The 16540-nt window shown below is 41.7% G+C and overlaps 1 long non-coding RNA gene across 6 annotated transcripts in view; it reads right to left on the bottom strand.

Moving 5' to 3' along the window:
• The window catches only part of LOC107975440 (uncharacterized), a 36790-nt gene that overhangs the window by 15180 nt on the left and 5070 nt on the right, over window positions 1-16540 (bottom strand). For 2 of the 6 annotated variants that reach the window (XR_010157659.1, XR_010157660.1), the window contains exon 2: window positions 8593-8806. The exons of the other annotated variants lie outside the window; for them this stretch is intronic. This is a non-coding gene — a long non-coding RNA (uncharacterized LOC107975440). The remainder of the gene's footprint in view (window positions 1-8592; window positions 8807-16540) is intronic. 6 annotated transcript variants of the gene reach the window in all.

The following is a 16540-nucleotide window of genomic DNA, read 5'->3' on the forward strand; positions in this document are numbered from 1 at the left end:
TGTGGAGTAGAATCTTCTCCCTTACTTCCAGTCAGACAGGTCCCCATGGATAACGGGGTACTGCTCTGCCTTGTGTGCCCTCAGTTTCCCTTTATGGAACTCTGTTCTGATCTCAAGCTTCCACTAGACCTGCTATTAGAAGTGCTGAACACTGATTTTCTGTGAGTATAAAGTAGTTAAAAGAAAAAAGAAATATATGTAAGGCTGTAGAGTTTCCATCTGTAGATATCAAGAAATGAGTATGAACTGTTAGGCATTCCCCAATATTGTTGTTCAAAGATCCTCCCAAGTTTGAGACCTCAAATTCTTTCAGGTGATATTCATATCATTTACTCTTTTTTTTTTTAAACTTAGAAAGTGAGTTGCGGCAAGTTTTCTCCTGAAAGAATTGCAAAGATGAACCGTGGCCTCTTTCTATATTCATAATTTTTGTCTTAGGGTTAAAAAGACTCCCCCAAGGACAGAAAATTGTACCTAATGATACAGCCTAGAGCGCATGTTGTTCCTTTTGTCTACAGTACCTTCTACCTCTGGCTCAAATGCACTCTGGTCACTGATGCACCTCCAGTTCTCACAGCTTAGTAAATTATGGTGTAGTGATCACATCTATGCCCCTACTTCCCCAACCAAATTTTCTGAGCTATGCCAGGGTGAGGATGTGGCCCTTTTCATCTTGTAATTCCCAAAAGTCTGTGGTGCAGTGCAGAGATGACCACTAAATGAAAGAATGACTTGTACTGGTTGAAACAATACCAATAAATACCTTAGGTTCTGTGGTGAACACAGATCAGTAAATAAATGTTGGGCAATCTTCCAGTCTCTCAGTGTCCCACGGGATATCTGTTCCCCCATAGGGAGCACAGCTAGAGGTCCTTTACCTACGCTGCGGGGACACTGATTTGCATGGGGAGGCCTGGTGCAAGGCCTCTGCTGAGTATGAGCAGCAGTACAAGCCTTTGAAGGCTGTGTGCTGTTCAGAACTTGGAGCTGGTTGGGGGCCTCCGATGCCCTGTGCTGACAAGCTGGCCTGGGGCTTCTCCCCGCTAGAGTCTTCTCTGTATCTCAAGGTATGCACATCTCTTCCTGGGCACACAGGCAATGGGCTAGACAAGCATCTCTCTCCTCCAAGGCTTGTCACCAAGCATTCCTTCCAGGGGGTGGGGTTTGGAAATTTCCACTTAATATAGCCCACCTTCTGTCATTTGATATTTTCTAACACTGGAGTGGTGGTTCCCAATCTCTTCACCATCAAGGAGGCTTAATTTCTTCCCTCTCTATTTTAATACGGTTTTAACTACCAAACAGAATCCTCTAAGTGATCATTTGTTTTCTTATACTGTTCATCAGAGAGATGTTTAAGATCAACATGAAGATGACAAAGTTACATCATTTGCTATTCAATATTGGAAAATACATCTCACCCCATATTGAGATCCTAGTCTGGGCTAGCTGAGTTACGGGGGCTGCTAAAACTCTAGTAATAGCAACAGCTGTCTGCCTTCCATTTTCCTGCTATGGCACACACTTCTTTCCTTTAGAATCAGACCCCCGAGATATATGATTCATAACCTTATGGCTAGAAAAAAGAGGACATGATCATTCTACAGGTCCCTTGCTCCCTTGAATTACCTCTCCTGGGCCCATTAAGAACAGGCACATGAAGAAAGAAACCCAGGGTTGTGCCACAATCGCACAAAAATCTGTCCACAGATAACACCTCAAGGAGGTAGGGCCTGCCCACCTGAATCACTGTTGTCTACATAATGCAACTTAACCATCCTGTTCTGCATTTAGCTATTCAAGACTTTTGTAACCAGTCCCTGTGGTATGGGTTCCGTTTTCCCAATTGTACCCTGACTGAATCACTGGTATCATGTCAGAGGAGGGGGACCTATTTAACCTCTTTTCCCTGGTGTCCTGGAGCCCAGGGGCTCCTATGTGGCAATGGGTGCCAGATACCCTTCCTCAGCTAGGATATAGGGGTCCAGATTTCCATAATATCTATAGATTGATTTACTTAAAACTTATTTGTTGTCAAAATACAAATACCCTGGGCTTAGGAAGAAATTAATACTTATCAAGACTATGTCAAATAAAAACTACCACCACTAACTGAAACCACTTAGTTATCAGATATATTATACATATCACTCCATGTAATCCTCCCAACAAAATGATGTCATCTAAGAGATGAGAAACTGGGACCCAGACCAGTGAAGCCCCATGGCATAAGTCACACAGACAGGAAATGGTAAAGCAAAAATTCACACCTAGGTCTTCTGGGCTTTGCCATAACGCACACTGGCTTCTTCACTATGGCTATTACCTGACAGAATGAGACTCAAGTAATTACAAGGATTCATCAGAAGGGAAAAGCTGACATGACCAGAACTAGAACACAGCCCAGGGAATGCAAGTCTGGGTAGATCATGGTACTCGAAGCCCAAGGATCATTTGAAAGAGGTTTAAAAAAATAAAAAAAGGAGTAAAATGCACAAGTGAAATGGAGGTGAAACTTAACTATAGCTTAATTTTTACTTCAAAGACTGCTCAGCTCATTTTGGGAATGTGAGGGGAATTAAGAAGATTCTGGATAGGTCTGTAGGAGAGGCAAGGTGTGTGGGGTATATGTGGGGACAAAGGGAGCAATTGTATCCTAGACTGTATCCAATAATTTTCTGGGACAAAAGAGAGCAAATGTAGACGTGGGGAAGTAGTAGCTTGAGTGGTATCAGGTGCCAGAAAGAAGACCAAGGGAAAAACCTCTAATGACCACGGGGATAGTGTAAATTGAGTAGCAAGAGGAAGGAGGACTGCAGAAGTTCAAGAATGATGAGAACTGAGGAAACGAAGATAAACACAGAGATAAACACAGACAACTTCACTGCAGCAAAAGAGAAGATGGTGTTACACAGGTAAGCAGGATCAAGAAATGGCTTTTTTGTTGTTGCTGTTGTTTTTTTTTTTTTGATTCGGAGTCTCGCTCTGTAGCCAGGCTGGAGTGCAGTGGCGTGATCTCGGTTCACTGCAACCCCCGACTCCCTGGTTCAAGTCTCCTGCCTCAGCCTCCCGAGTAGCTGGGATTACATGCACGCGCCACCATGCCTGGCTAATTTTTGTATTTTTAGTAGAGATGGGGTTTTGCCACCTTGGCTAGGATGGTCTCGATCTCCTGACCTCGTGATCTGCCCGCCTCAGCCTCCCAAAGTGCTGGGATTACAGGCATGAGCTACCGCACCTGGCCTGGCTTTTTTTTTTTTTTTTTAATGGAGTCTAGCTCTATTGCTCAGACTGGAGTACAGCGATGTGATCTCGGCTCACTGCAATCTCTGCCTCCCAGGTTCAAGCAATTCTCCTGCCTCAGCCTCCTGAGTAGCTGGGACTACAGGCATACACCACCGCACCAGCTAATTTTTGTATATTTAGTAGAGATGGGGGTTTTGCCATGTTGGCCAGGATGGTATCGAACTCCTGACCTCAGGTGATCCACCCGCCTTGGCTTCCCAAAGTGCTGGGATTACAGACATGAGCCATCGTGCCAGGCCAAGAAATGGCTTTTAAAAATGCTGATTTGAAAGCAAAAGAGAAGGAAGTAGAGGAGAGATTTATGATTTTAAGAAAAAGGAGGAATATGAAGGATCAACTTTGCTCTTTTCACCAGCCAAAGGGCATATTCTAGAAGGATGGTTTTAAACCTTCTCTTCCTGCATTTGTAAGTGTGCAAAGATGCCATGCCTTTATTTCTCTAGAACTGGTTTTTCTTCTTCACAAGTCTCTCATCCATAACGTTAGTCCAGCCCAATGGACAAGACCATGAGGAACCTCAAACACCCTTCCAAAAAGATTTAGATTTTACTCAAGAGGTGAAGGAGAATCATTAAAGATGACTGAGTAGGGGAATACTATAGTCAGAGTTTTTTGTTAGAAATATCACTGAGGCCATACAGGGGAAAGACTGGGAGTGTGGCAAGAGAGTGAGACCAAATGCTCAGATAAAGGTAGGGAGGCAATTGTTATAGTCCAGAACTGAAATAGGACAGTTGGAAGTGGAAATGGAGGGAGGGGACAACAAAGACATGTTTAGAGATACCAGAAATTGACCATTAAAATAGGCATACAGGAAGGGAAAATGTATCTCATTAATTAAGAAAGCAATGGCATACTGGATACCAACAGCAAATAGCAAAGAAATGGTTGTGTGTGTGTGTGTGTGTGTGTGTGTTTTTAAGGGAAAAAAATGAGGATAAAGGGAAAAGAAAGTGATGTTACTAACCCTCCATGTAATGATAATCTCCAAATAGCTCTTCCCAGCAGTTCCATACTTAAGGGTCAGGATCTCCATTCAGGGATCTTTCTGTGGTGCTCTAAAGGGGCAGACTGAGGACTTTAAGGGCTATCACTTTCAGGTGGCTTCCTAAGCAGCAGAATTCGTGGGATGAGGAGGACATGCTTGTTCTTTACAGATTCACTGAAGTGAATCTGGGGGCTGATCGATGACAACACTGTGTTGATCCCAGAGATGACAAAGGGGCTGAGTGTGAGATAATGGAGTTCCTGAAACCCCTATGATGAATATGTCCACCCTTCCTTTTCATCAGCTGCTAGTCCCTATCTCATCCTTCTCCTGTCCCAACCCCATTATTCCTAAATCTGAGCTCAGGCTTGCCAGCACCTCTAGGAGTAAATCACAAGACTGAGACCAGAGCAACAAGAAAAGCAGAGACAAATGACTCAACAAGACAGCCACAGGAGGCAGGGCAAGGTGGCTCACACTTGTAATCCCAGCACTTTGGAAGGCCGAGGCAGGCAGATCACAAGGTCGAGATTGAGACCATCCTGGCCAACGTGGTGAAACCCTGTCTCTACTAAAAATACAAAAATTAGCTGGGCATGGTGGCATGTGCCTGTAGTCCCAGCTACTGGGAGGCTGAGGCAGGAGAATCACTTGAACCTATGATGCGGAGGTTGCAGTGAGCCGAGATCATGCCACTGCACTCCAGCCTGGCGATAGAGCAAGACAATGTCTTAAAAAAAAAAAAAAAAAAAAAAAAAGACAGCCAAAGGAAAGGGACTAGAAGAGAGAGGAATGCAAAAGAATAGAAAATCTGGGCCAGGTGTAGTGGCTCATGCCTGTAATCCTAGCACTTTGGAAGGCCGAGGCAGGCAGATTGCCTGAACTCAGGAGTTCGAGACCAGCCCAGGCAACATGGCAAAACCCCATACAAATACAAATACAAAACGTTAGCTGGGCATGGGTGGTGCATGCCTATAGTCCTAGCTACTTGGGAGGCTGAGGCATTAGAATTACTTGAACGCGGGAGGCGGCAGAGGTTGCAGTGAGCCGAGAATTCGCCACTGCATTCGAGTCTGGGCAACAGAACAAGGCTCTGTCTCAAAAAAAAAAAAAAAAAAGAATAGAAAATTGAACTCTATCACCATCACCTGGGTAGTTCCCTCCATTCTCCTATGACTTCCAATAAGTCATTAGCAGATCACCTATCATCTCTTTAATTTCTTCAAAAACAAATAAAATCTCAAACTTGCATTTGGGAAACTGAGAAACTTTCAGGAAACACAGAAACACATCTTCAGGACCTTGGACAACAGAAAAAGGACCACCCCCCCCCCCCACCGGCCTCCCCACAACACATGACACCCACACCAGCAAGACTGCTGAGGAAATGTGACATCTCAACATGCTGATGAGGGAAAGGATAAATAAAGGGCTATATAGTCATCAATGGAGAGTGTTCAGGGAAGGTATGAAGACTCAGGCTACAACAGTCAAGAGGAGCCCTGGGCCCTACAGAATGCCTAGTCCGACTTCCTAATACTCTGAGCCAGAGAAGGACATTCTCTACACCTACATTACAACTTCCCTCTTCAGACATTGATTTTTAAAAGAATATATAGAATAGAATATTGATATTGAGACTTTTTCCAATTCCTTGGGGAAAAATGCATAAAAATATAACTTGCAGTTCACGGATCTAGAAATAGCCTTACAAATGATAAAGAAAATTTCACAAAGGTAAAATATCTCATCAAGGTAGAGTAACACAAGAGCTGTTGACCCAGGATTAGTCCTTAGACATCCTGACTTCTGTGCAGTGTTTTTCTCTTTGTAGTTGGTAAGTGGCTAAAGATCTGGATTCTTCTTCTAGCTCTGCCATACACCAGATGTGTGACCTTTGGCAAATTACTCAATCATGCTGAGCCTTGGGTTCCTTCTTTGAACTGAGCCCCCACCCCCACCCCGCGTGTCAGGCACTATTAGGGAATGAAAAACAAAATCAATCTCCATGCTAAAGTAGCTCTCCAGTGTAGCACCGTTCAGATATGAAAATATCAATAATCCAACAATACTAGTTAAACATATAAAAGTAGTACAGAGAAAAACATTAATAACCTGACATTTAGAGCAAGATTAGGAGGGCTTCACAATATAAGCAAAGGGAAATCCAGGAAGAAGAAACAGTAAAAGCATCAAGCGGTGCAACAAGGCATTAGATTTAGGAAACCATCAATAATTTAGTTTTGATGGATGGCAACGGTGGTGGGGAGAGACATGGGGTAATGAAACCTATCATATACTGATGTTGTGGAAGTCCAATGAGTCACTATAGATAATCATTAGCTACTATTATGCCAACAGCTATCCCTATGAGAAAAAAATTCCTTAATTTAACATTTATAGAAAACCTGTTTGCTCCCTATACTAGGGGCAGCTCCTTTTGGTCCCTTCCTAAAGAAATAGAGCCAGTTTGAGAAACAGGAAAATCAAGTTCCGTACTTTCCTAGCCTATGAAATACCAGTCAAGAGGTAAAAGTGCTTCCTCTGTCAATATCCTGATTCTTCCACTGAAATGTCACTTAGCGGAGCACATCTTTTACTTGTGTGATTTGAAAACAAGGCTTTGCCTAAAGACCAGGGTATGCAAGGGATCACCTCTGGGACAATCTCATGGCACTGAGCACTCAAGCAAGGTGGTAACATAAGAGTCAGACTTGATAAAAGTCCATTTCCCAGGACCACTTGACAATAAGGGCACAGAAAAGTGCTCTGAGGAATAATCTTCATGTTATTACCATTTTCAACCTCTTGTACTTAATACTAATTTTCTTAGCTCCCTATAATTAGATACATACATATGAGCTGGTAGCAGCCACAGTCCTACAATCTGACTAGTTCATGCCCAACTGCATGCCTGCATCAGGGACATCTGGCTATTGTAGTGTCATGGAAACTCTCCTCTCTGGTGAAGAGTATCTAGAGACACCCATGAATTTTAATATCTATACCCTGTACTGGTTTGAACAGTGTCCCCCAAACTCATGTCCACCCAGAACCTCACAATGTAATCTTATTTGGAAATAGGGTCTTTGAAAATATAATCAAGTTAAGATGAGGTCATACTGAATTAAGGGTGGACCCTTAATTCAATGACTAGTTTCCTTGTAAGAGGGAAACCTGGATGCAAAGAGACACACCCATAGAGAATGTGATGTGATGATGGAGGGAGAGATTGTAGTGACAAGCCTACAAGCCAAAGAATGCCAAAGATTGCCGGCAAATGCCAAAAGCTAGGAGAGAGGCATGAAATAGATGCTCCCTTAGACCCTCCAGGAGGAACCAACCTGGCTGACACTTGGATTTCAGACTTCTGGCCTCCAGAATTTTGACCGAATAAATTTCTGTTGTTTTAAACCACCCAGTTTTTGGTAGCTTGTTAAAGCAGCCCTAGGAAATAAATGCATACCACCACCACTCCATCTATTTTCCTTCTATGTGCCCAACATTTATCTTCTCAGAGGATGATTATAAACCCTAGCTATTGTATCAACACATGGGAAGGGACACTGAGCAGAACAGCAGGAGAATGAACAATTAGTATCAGATTAGCAACTTCACAGGTAAGGTAAAGGGCATGGGAATTTACTTCTCAAGGCTCTATAATATGAGACTCTTTAAAAACCCTGTGGTGTTTTTATATACATCTACAAGTTCTGTGATATGCTTCCTTTGAAAAAGGCAGAGCCTAATTCCCCTCTCTTTGAGTGTGGTCAGTGCTCGATGACTTGCTTTTAACAAACAGAAGTGACAGATGTGACTTCTGAAATTAGGTCATTAAAAACAATGTAGCTTTCTCCCTGCTCTCGCTCTTAAATCACTTGCTCTGGGGGATGCTAGCAGCCATGCCATGAAGACACTCTAAAAGGAGATTTATGTGACAGGAAACACACCTTCTGCCTCAGGCACACCCAGCACACCCTGCCAGGCACATGAGTGAGCCACCTTGGAAGAGGATCCTCCAGCCCTGCTCACACTTTCAGAACTGCAGCCCCAGCTGATATCGACTGGAACCATATTAGACTCTGAGCCAGAGCCACTCAGCTATGCCATTTCCAGATTCCTAACCACGCAAACTGTGAGACAATACAAGTTTATTGTTTTCAACCATTAATCTTTGGAGAAAAACAGGGCAATAGATAATTAACATAAGAACCTTTAACATAGTCTTCAAGTCCTAGTAAGTACTCTTCCTGCCTACAAGACACCCACTATGTGATTTCTTCCTGCCTCTAACATACCTCTGGAACAAGTGCAATTCCAAATCCCTTAACCCAAGCTAGAGCATAGAATTCACAGGACTGCTGCCTTTGTCCTCCTCCAGCTCAGAGACTGATGTCTATATCATGAATGCGCTAAGAAAGGGAGAATCACAAGTGGAATCCAGTATCAGTAGCTGGGAGCAAAGGACACTTGCGGTAAGGGTCCTCGGGTTTTTCACTGCAAGACTTTTACCTGTCAAAAAAATTAAAATAGAAAAGAAAATTTAATCATTTAAAACAAACATTCATTGAGTACATTCAGTGGCAAGCATAGTACCAGACAGCAGGCATAAAAATGGTCCCTGCTTAGAAATTCACAGGAATGACAAATAGGTTTTGTAACAGAAGCTACTGCTGTACCATTTATATTCCCTTAGACCAAGATCTGGCTACAGAATTTGTGAATCCCTGTGCAAAACAAAAACGTGGGGTCCCTTGTTCAAGAATTTCAAGAGGACAGCAGCAGACCAGTAAACCAACTCCATAGGTATATGTCCATGAAGCTAGCCCTGCCTCAGACATTCACCTGTGTGTGAAGGCTACTAACTGCTCTTTCGGTAAGCTTTTTTCTGGCTGATTTGGATGCTTAATTTGCACCAAGGGAAAGCTTAATATCCCTGAAAGCAGCACTCAACCAACGGCAAAATGGCAGTTGGTAGATAAATGCTCCAGCTTCTTCCCCCCTTGGGTGGTATAACTGAGAACTATTCTAGTGTTGAGTTTTCCAGTGGGATTGAGATGCAAGTGTCCACAGTGTAATTGGGAGATTCCTTAAGATTACCTCTAAAATAAACTACTTATACTCACATTCTTATCTCACAGTCTGCTTCTTGGTAAACCCAAACCATGACATCTTTCATCTTTCAAGCCAACTCTAACTTGGAATACAGTAAAATGAAAAAAATCTAAAGCTGCATCTCATTCAACAGGAATGAATGTAATATAGTAACGCTGGCCCTCACCATGGCAAGGAAAGTGGTGGCTCTTTAAATCTGAATGGTGAAAGACCTTGTGTTTGGACTTTGAGACAAAAAGCTGTTAATGAAGGCTGTTAAGCAGCAGTTACAGGGTCTTATTTTAGAGCTACTTCTTTCCGTAATGTACAAGTGGATCAAAGTGTGGCAAGACTGAAGGTAGGAAAACCAATTAGGAAATGAGAAACTCGCAACTGGTAAATAGGACAGGATATCTACCTGGATGACTACCCACATCATTGACCAAAATGGAGAAAGCACACTAAGTTGTCAAGAATAAATCAATCTGTGTCGCATAAGTGGCCACAAGTACTGGGATCACCTACCCATTGAGCCCCTGAATTTAACTAGCAAGGAGTGGGAAATGAAGAAGGCCAAGGGGCCGATGATGAGCATTGGGAACTGATGCCTCTTTTTGATACTAAGACCAAATTAGGAACACGAAGCACTAACAATGCTGCCGCATCCACCACTGATTTTCACCACGGAGTGCTTAGCAAAATCAAAACAAGAACTTGTATCCTAAAGATGATATCACATGGGTCTACTGAACACTAAATCTTACGACTTTTTAGGAATTTAGAGATGATCACTCCATGAGACACTGAAATGGTGTCTAGCTTGGCAAGGTAGAAATCTGTTTCTCTGACATGTGATGGCCTTGTTGTAGGTAGTCTTGGACTAAAATGCTGTCAGCAACATAGACTTCCTCAGTGTTCCTGCTCTGGAACTCCCAAGGCAGTGGTTCCCAAAGTCTGCTGCACACTGGAATCACTTGATTTTTTTAAACAATGATGTCTGGCTTCCACCATGAGACATTCTCATTTGATTGGTACACATGGTGTGACCTGGGAACTGGGATTTTTTAAAGTTCCCCAGGTAATTCTAATGTGCAGCAAAGTTTGGAGATGACTACCCTAAGGAACTGGGCCCACCACAGGGTCTGAGAGGGCTTACCGCCATACCTGCACTGCACTCCAAACAGTGGGACAAAGCAAGGGGTATGAACCAGAAGCTGCACACACCATCTCTGCTCACCCTTACTGGCCAGTCACATGGCCATACCTGGTTGCATAAGATGCTGAAAAATGTAACTTGTATTCAGCCAGCCATGTGCCCAGCTAAAATTTTTTATTCAGGAAGAAGAGGAAGACAGGTATTGGAAGATAACCAGCAATCTCTCCCACCCCCACACGCTTGTCTTTTTCAAACAGAAGCAGCCCAATCTGGCAAAAGTACCGATCCTTAGATCTGGAGACAAAACTCAACAACGGGCTTCTCTGACTTTTGTCAGACATCTTACACATCACATGTAGATAGAGCCAGAGACTGTAACGAATCATTGTCAGCGGGAAGAAGATACAAGCTTGGAGATATGCATCAGAATGACTACCCATGCAAATTCTTGAATTTTCACCTGAGGGAGGTGTTGGAGGAATAAATTGTTCTACGGGACAAAATCAGGTGCAATATCAAAATTCCAGGTACCCACTCTAGTTGACTGAATACAGTGAAGCATTTCCAGTACAACAATATAGGAAAACTTCAAATAAAGGGGTATTCTCTAAATTCCACTAAATACATCATCTTTGGCCTGAAACTATCTTGTTAAGCTACTTGTTGAGACTCTTCACTCTAGATTTGCTTGGTGCTGCCTTTGCATTCAAGTCCTGTTTTCCAGACGAAATACAGACATAATCCAATTGTAATTTCATCACCATGCATCTTGGATGCTGCAGTTAGCCTAAATGAAATAAAATATACTAATCATGAGTTACAGTGATTTTTTTAATTGTAAAACGTATTATCAAGCTATTTATAAGTAAATTTCACATTACAAATAAGGTATTAACTAAACCACTGCTTTACAGAAAATCACTTAATGACACTCTAGTATTATATACTGTTTACAGATTAAAAACTTAAGTTTAAAAAGGTAATTTGTTTGAAGTCACATAACTAGTAAACTACTAGTTATAACTTAATTAAGAGTACATTGAATTAAGTTATAACTAGTAAAGGACTAAACTTCTAGACTTGAACTTCTGATGGTCTGACTTCAAAAATATCTTATTTTTAAAATTATAGCATGGAGCACCTTGTATATCATGATATAGCTATATTACTTTGCAGGGTTTTTATGTCTAAGTTATTTTCTCCTCTTGTTCCACTTCCACCCTCCCATTCACTCTCTTCTCTCCTAGTAGACAAAGTCCTTACCTGTCTGCCAGTCCCCAACCCCATACATGCAATTACCTCGTGGAAGGAGGGAAGGCGGGCAGGGAAGAGGGGACCTCCTAGCCCACCACCTTCCAACACACCTCTGCAGAGCCCAGGCCCTTTCAGGCACCCCAGTCACAGCCACACCAAGCTTCTAGCTACTGCTCAGCACACACTTACCACCTGGTTTCCCTGTGCTTCTCATTTGTAATTTTGGTTTTTAGTCTACTTCAGACATTCCTTCAATTCACATTAAGCATCCATTTCCTCTCTGATATTCTTGTCTCTGGTCCCTTTTTTATCTTATCCATTTGGACATCTATTCCTAAGCAAAACATTCTAAATTCTATTTTCATTATCTTACTCCTTAGCCCAGATCACCAGAAGCTCCCTACTATCAACACAAATTGGAAAATCTCTGGTGTGATTATGAGGAGACCATTCAGTATTTTCTTTGACACTATTAAACAACATTGAGTTTGCCTAATGTCAGTACTAAAGGCCAGGTTGTAAAATAGTAAAACCTGCAGTGGTCTCTAAGGCAACTAGCTGTTTATTATAGTAGTTGGGGAAAGGAAGATTTAAAAAATCTTCTAAGGAACTTTATTATAGATCTGTTTACTTAAGTAAAGCATATACAGGAAGATGCGGGAATCATAATAAATGCTTATGAAGCAAAACTAAATGCACCTGTACTACTACATCCAGATTCACATACAAACGACAAAGAGCTTATATCCAGACTGCATGTGTCTGTTTTTGCACTGCTATAAAGAAATACCTGAGACTGGGTAGTTCAGTTTATAAAGAAAAGAGGTTTAATTGGCTCACGGTTCTGCAGCCCGTACAGGAAGCACAGTGGCTTCTGCTTCTGAGGAGGCCTCAGGAAATTTACAATCATGGCCGAAGGTGAACAGAAAGCAGGCACATCTTAAATGACAGGAGTAGGAGCAAGAGAGAGAGTGGGGAGGTGCTATACATTTAAACAACCAGATCTCACAAGAACTCACTACCATAAGAACAGCATCCAGGGGGAAATCCACCCCCAAGATTCAATTACCTCCCACCAGGCCCCACTTCCAACACTGGGGATTTTCATTCGACATGAGATTTGGGAAGGGACACAAATCCATATCACAGACTGTATAAAGAACCCCTCCAGTCCAGGCATAGTGGCTCATGCCTGTAATCCCAGGGCTCTGGGAGGCCAAGGTGGGAAGAGTGCTTGAGGCCAGGAGTTTGAGACCAGCCTGGGCAACACAATAAGACTCTGTCTCTACAACAGAAAAAAAAAAAAAAAAAAAAGGAATTCCTCCAGGTACGGGGGATGCTGAATATAGAGTCAAGGGTTTATTCCCCAGCTTTGAGATTTAATGTCTGCCCTCTTAGGCTTTGGACTTGCTTGGGGCTTGTTAACCCTTTCTTTTGGCCTACTTTTCCCTTTTCAAATGGGAATGTCTATCCTATGCCCGTCCTGCCATTGTACCTTAGAAGCAGATAACTTGTTTTGATTTCACAGATGGAATTTTGGACTTCTGAGTTGATGCTGAAACAAGTTAGGACCTTGGGAATATGGGGATTAAATATAGTTGTATGTGAGAAGAACATGGGTTTGGGGGACCACAGGCAGAATGCAATGGTTTGAATGTTTGTCCCCTCCAAAACTCATGTTGAAACTTAACCTTCAATGTGGCAGTATTGACAGATAGGGCCTTTAAGAGACGTTCATGGATTAATGGGTTATCATGGGAGTTAGACTAGTGGCTTTATAAGAGGAAAAGAGGCTTCAGCTAGCATGCTCTGCTCCTTTGCCATGTGATGCCCCATACCACCTCAGGATTCTGCAGAGTTCCCATGAGTAAGGAGGCTCTGACCAGATGCATCCCCTTGACCTTGGACTTCCCAGCCTCCGGAACTGTCAGAAATGAATGTTATTTTTTTTCTAAAAAATAAACAAAAAACTCCTTCATAAGAAAAAGATTGATGACTCAATGGAAAAATGTGAGCAGAACAGATGTTTCAGAATAGAGAATACCAAATGGCCTATAAACATAGGACAATATATACTATCTGATTTGTAATCATGGAAAATACTCAGTAAAGATGGCCAAAATTCAAAAGTCTGAAAATACCAAGTACTGAGAGAATGTGAAGCAATAGGGACTCTGCACTGCTTGGTGGAGCTGCTGTGAGCTGATACTAGGGAGAATGAATGGATCTGGGAACAGAGATTAACATGTAAATAGTTCTCTTTGACAGTGAAAGGGTCTGTTCAGGTGTGAGTACATTCTGGGTCTAACAAGGGAGGGCAAGAAAAAACAACAGTTCTCTTTGGTGGGTGTAGATCTTAGGCAGATAAAGAAACTTCAACTTATTTGAGAGAGGAGGTAGGGGATGGGGAGGTCACAGAGAACTTTGGGTTTCTTCAGTTTACTATGCCACAGCACCATATTTTCGGGTATGAGTTCTGAGCCCCACAATGGCCATAAGCACTTAACCACAGACCTAGTGACGTATGTATAAAATATACACTAGATTCCAAAGACTTAGTATACAAAAGAACATAAAATATCTTATTTGTAATTGTTTAAAACTGATTACATGTTAAAATGATAATATTTTAAATATAATGGGTTAGGTTGGTAAAATAAAATCTATTATTAAAGTTAATTTTAACTGTTTCTCTTTACCTTTTTTAATGCAGCTATAATTAGAAAACCTCAAATCATATAAGCGGCTTGCATTATATTTCCTTTTTTGAGACAGAGTCTTGCTGTCACCCAGTTTGGAGTACAGTCGCGCGATCTGGGCTTACTGCAACCTCTGCCTCCCGGGTTCAAGCGATTCTCCTGCCTCAGCCTCCCAAGTAGCTGGAATGAATTACAGGCATGAGCCACCAGGCCTGGCTAATTTTTTTGTATTTTTAGTAGAGATGAGGTTTTGCCATGTTGGCTAGGCTGGTCTCAAACCCCTGACCTCAAGTGATTAACCTGCCTTGGCCTCCCAAAGTACTGGCATTACAGACGTGAGCCACCGCACCTGGCTCGCTTCCATTATATTTCTATTGGACAGCACTGCTCTGGAGAAAAATTAAGATTCTCCTTTTACAGGATATTTTTAAAAAATATTTAAATGTAAGGAATAAAAAATATTGTAAGAAACCGAAGAAAGCAAATTAGAATCTGGAGGTCAGGATGGATTTCTTAATGAGGACAGGTAGGGGTGTATGTGTGTGTGTGCGTTTGCATGCATGGACACACGGATAGGGCAAGCACACATACATGTGTGCATATGTATGAGACTGATAAAACAAACAATCCAATAGGAAAAATGGGCAAAGGATAGAATTGAAAATGCACAGAAAATCTGAATGGCAAACAGTAACATAATCAAAATTACTAAAGGAAGAGAAAATTAAAAGTAACTAAGACTTCTCTTTATTGGCTGGGGAAAAAATAAAAACATAAATAATATGTATCTTTGCTGGGCAAGTGGGAAGGGAGCAGGATCATACATTGTTGTAAGGAAATGTAAAGGTTAACAGCCTACTGAGAAAGCAATATGGCAACATCCATCAAATTAGAAACATGCCATATCCTTCGACCCAGAAACCTTTCTCACAAAAATCTACCAGCACATGACATGTGTTCAGAAAGTTATTATTGTAATACTGTGTAGCAGAAAAAAAGAGGAAACTAAGTATCAATAGGAAATGAAGTAAATGCCTATCTACTGACAAAAGGTTAAAAACATTACCTGCAAAACAAGACCTGTTATGGAATTATTAAGGATTATAAATAAAAATATTAGCAAATTTTTAGAAATATGAAAATATCAGGAATGGCACCACTGTAGGAAAACAGACTACAGTAGTTCCCTCTTATTCTTGGGAGATATGTTCCAAGATCCCCGGTGGATGTCTGAAACCACTGATAGTACTGAACCCGATTGCTGTTAATAGGAAGTTTTTTTTTGGTGATGTTTCCCACCCACAATTTTAATGACTTTTCTATCTTAACTAAGTGCTTAACATGCACTGTGGCTGCAACTTTTCCATTTTGAAGTGTGACAGTAAAACTAGCAAAAATTTCTTTTTTCTCCTTTATAATTTCAGGGATAGAAGATTTGTTCTGACCATGGATCTTAGCAAACTCAGCATTTAAAAAGTTTCCTTAAGTCAAGAACTTTTACCTTTTCACTTAAAAGAAGCACTTTATGGCTTCTCTTTTGTATATCCAAGTTGCCACCATTAGTACTCCTGCACTTTGGGGCCACTGTCATGTAAAATAAGGGTTCCATGAATATAAGCACTGTGATACTTAGGCAGTAAAATTGATAAGAAGGCTATTAAGTGACTAATAGGCAGGCTGCATATACACTGTGGATACTGGGCAAAGGGATGATGCAAATCCTGGGGAGGGATGGAGTGGTATGGCATGAGATTTCATCACGTTCATCAGAATGGTGCAGCGCCCAATTTAAAACAGGAATTGTTTAGGTGCCAATTTAAAACTTAGGAATTATTTCTGATATTTTCCACTTAAAATATTCAGACTGTGGTTGCCAAGAGTAATGAAACCTTGAGAAATGAAACCGAGGATAAGGGGAGGACTACTGTATTTCATGATATGCTGGTGTGGATAAGAATAGGTGCAACCTTACTGAAGTTGACCATGAGGTTGATCACCTGTTGACCACTGAGTAGGCCCCACAGACAAAAGCTCCTGATCTGA

Source organism: Pan troglodytes, chromosome 5, assembly GCF_028858775.2.
Source record: "Pan troglodytes isolate AG18354 chromosome 5, NHGRI_mPanTro3-v2.0_pri, whole genome shotgun sequence".
Lineage (NCBI taxonomy): Eukaryota > Metazoa > Chordata > Mammalia > Primates > Hominidae > Pan > Pan troglodytes.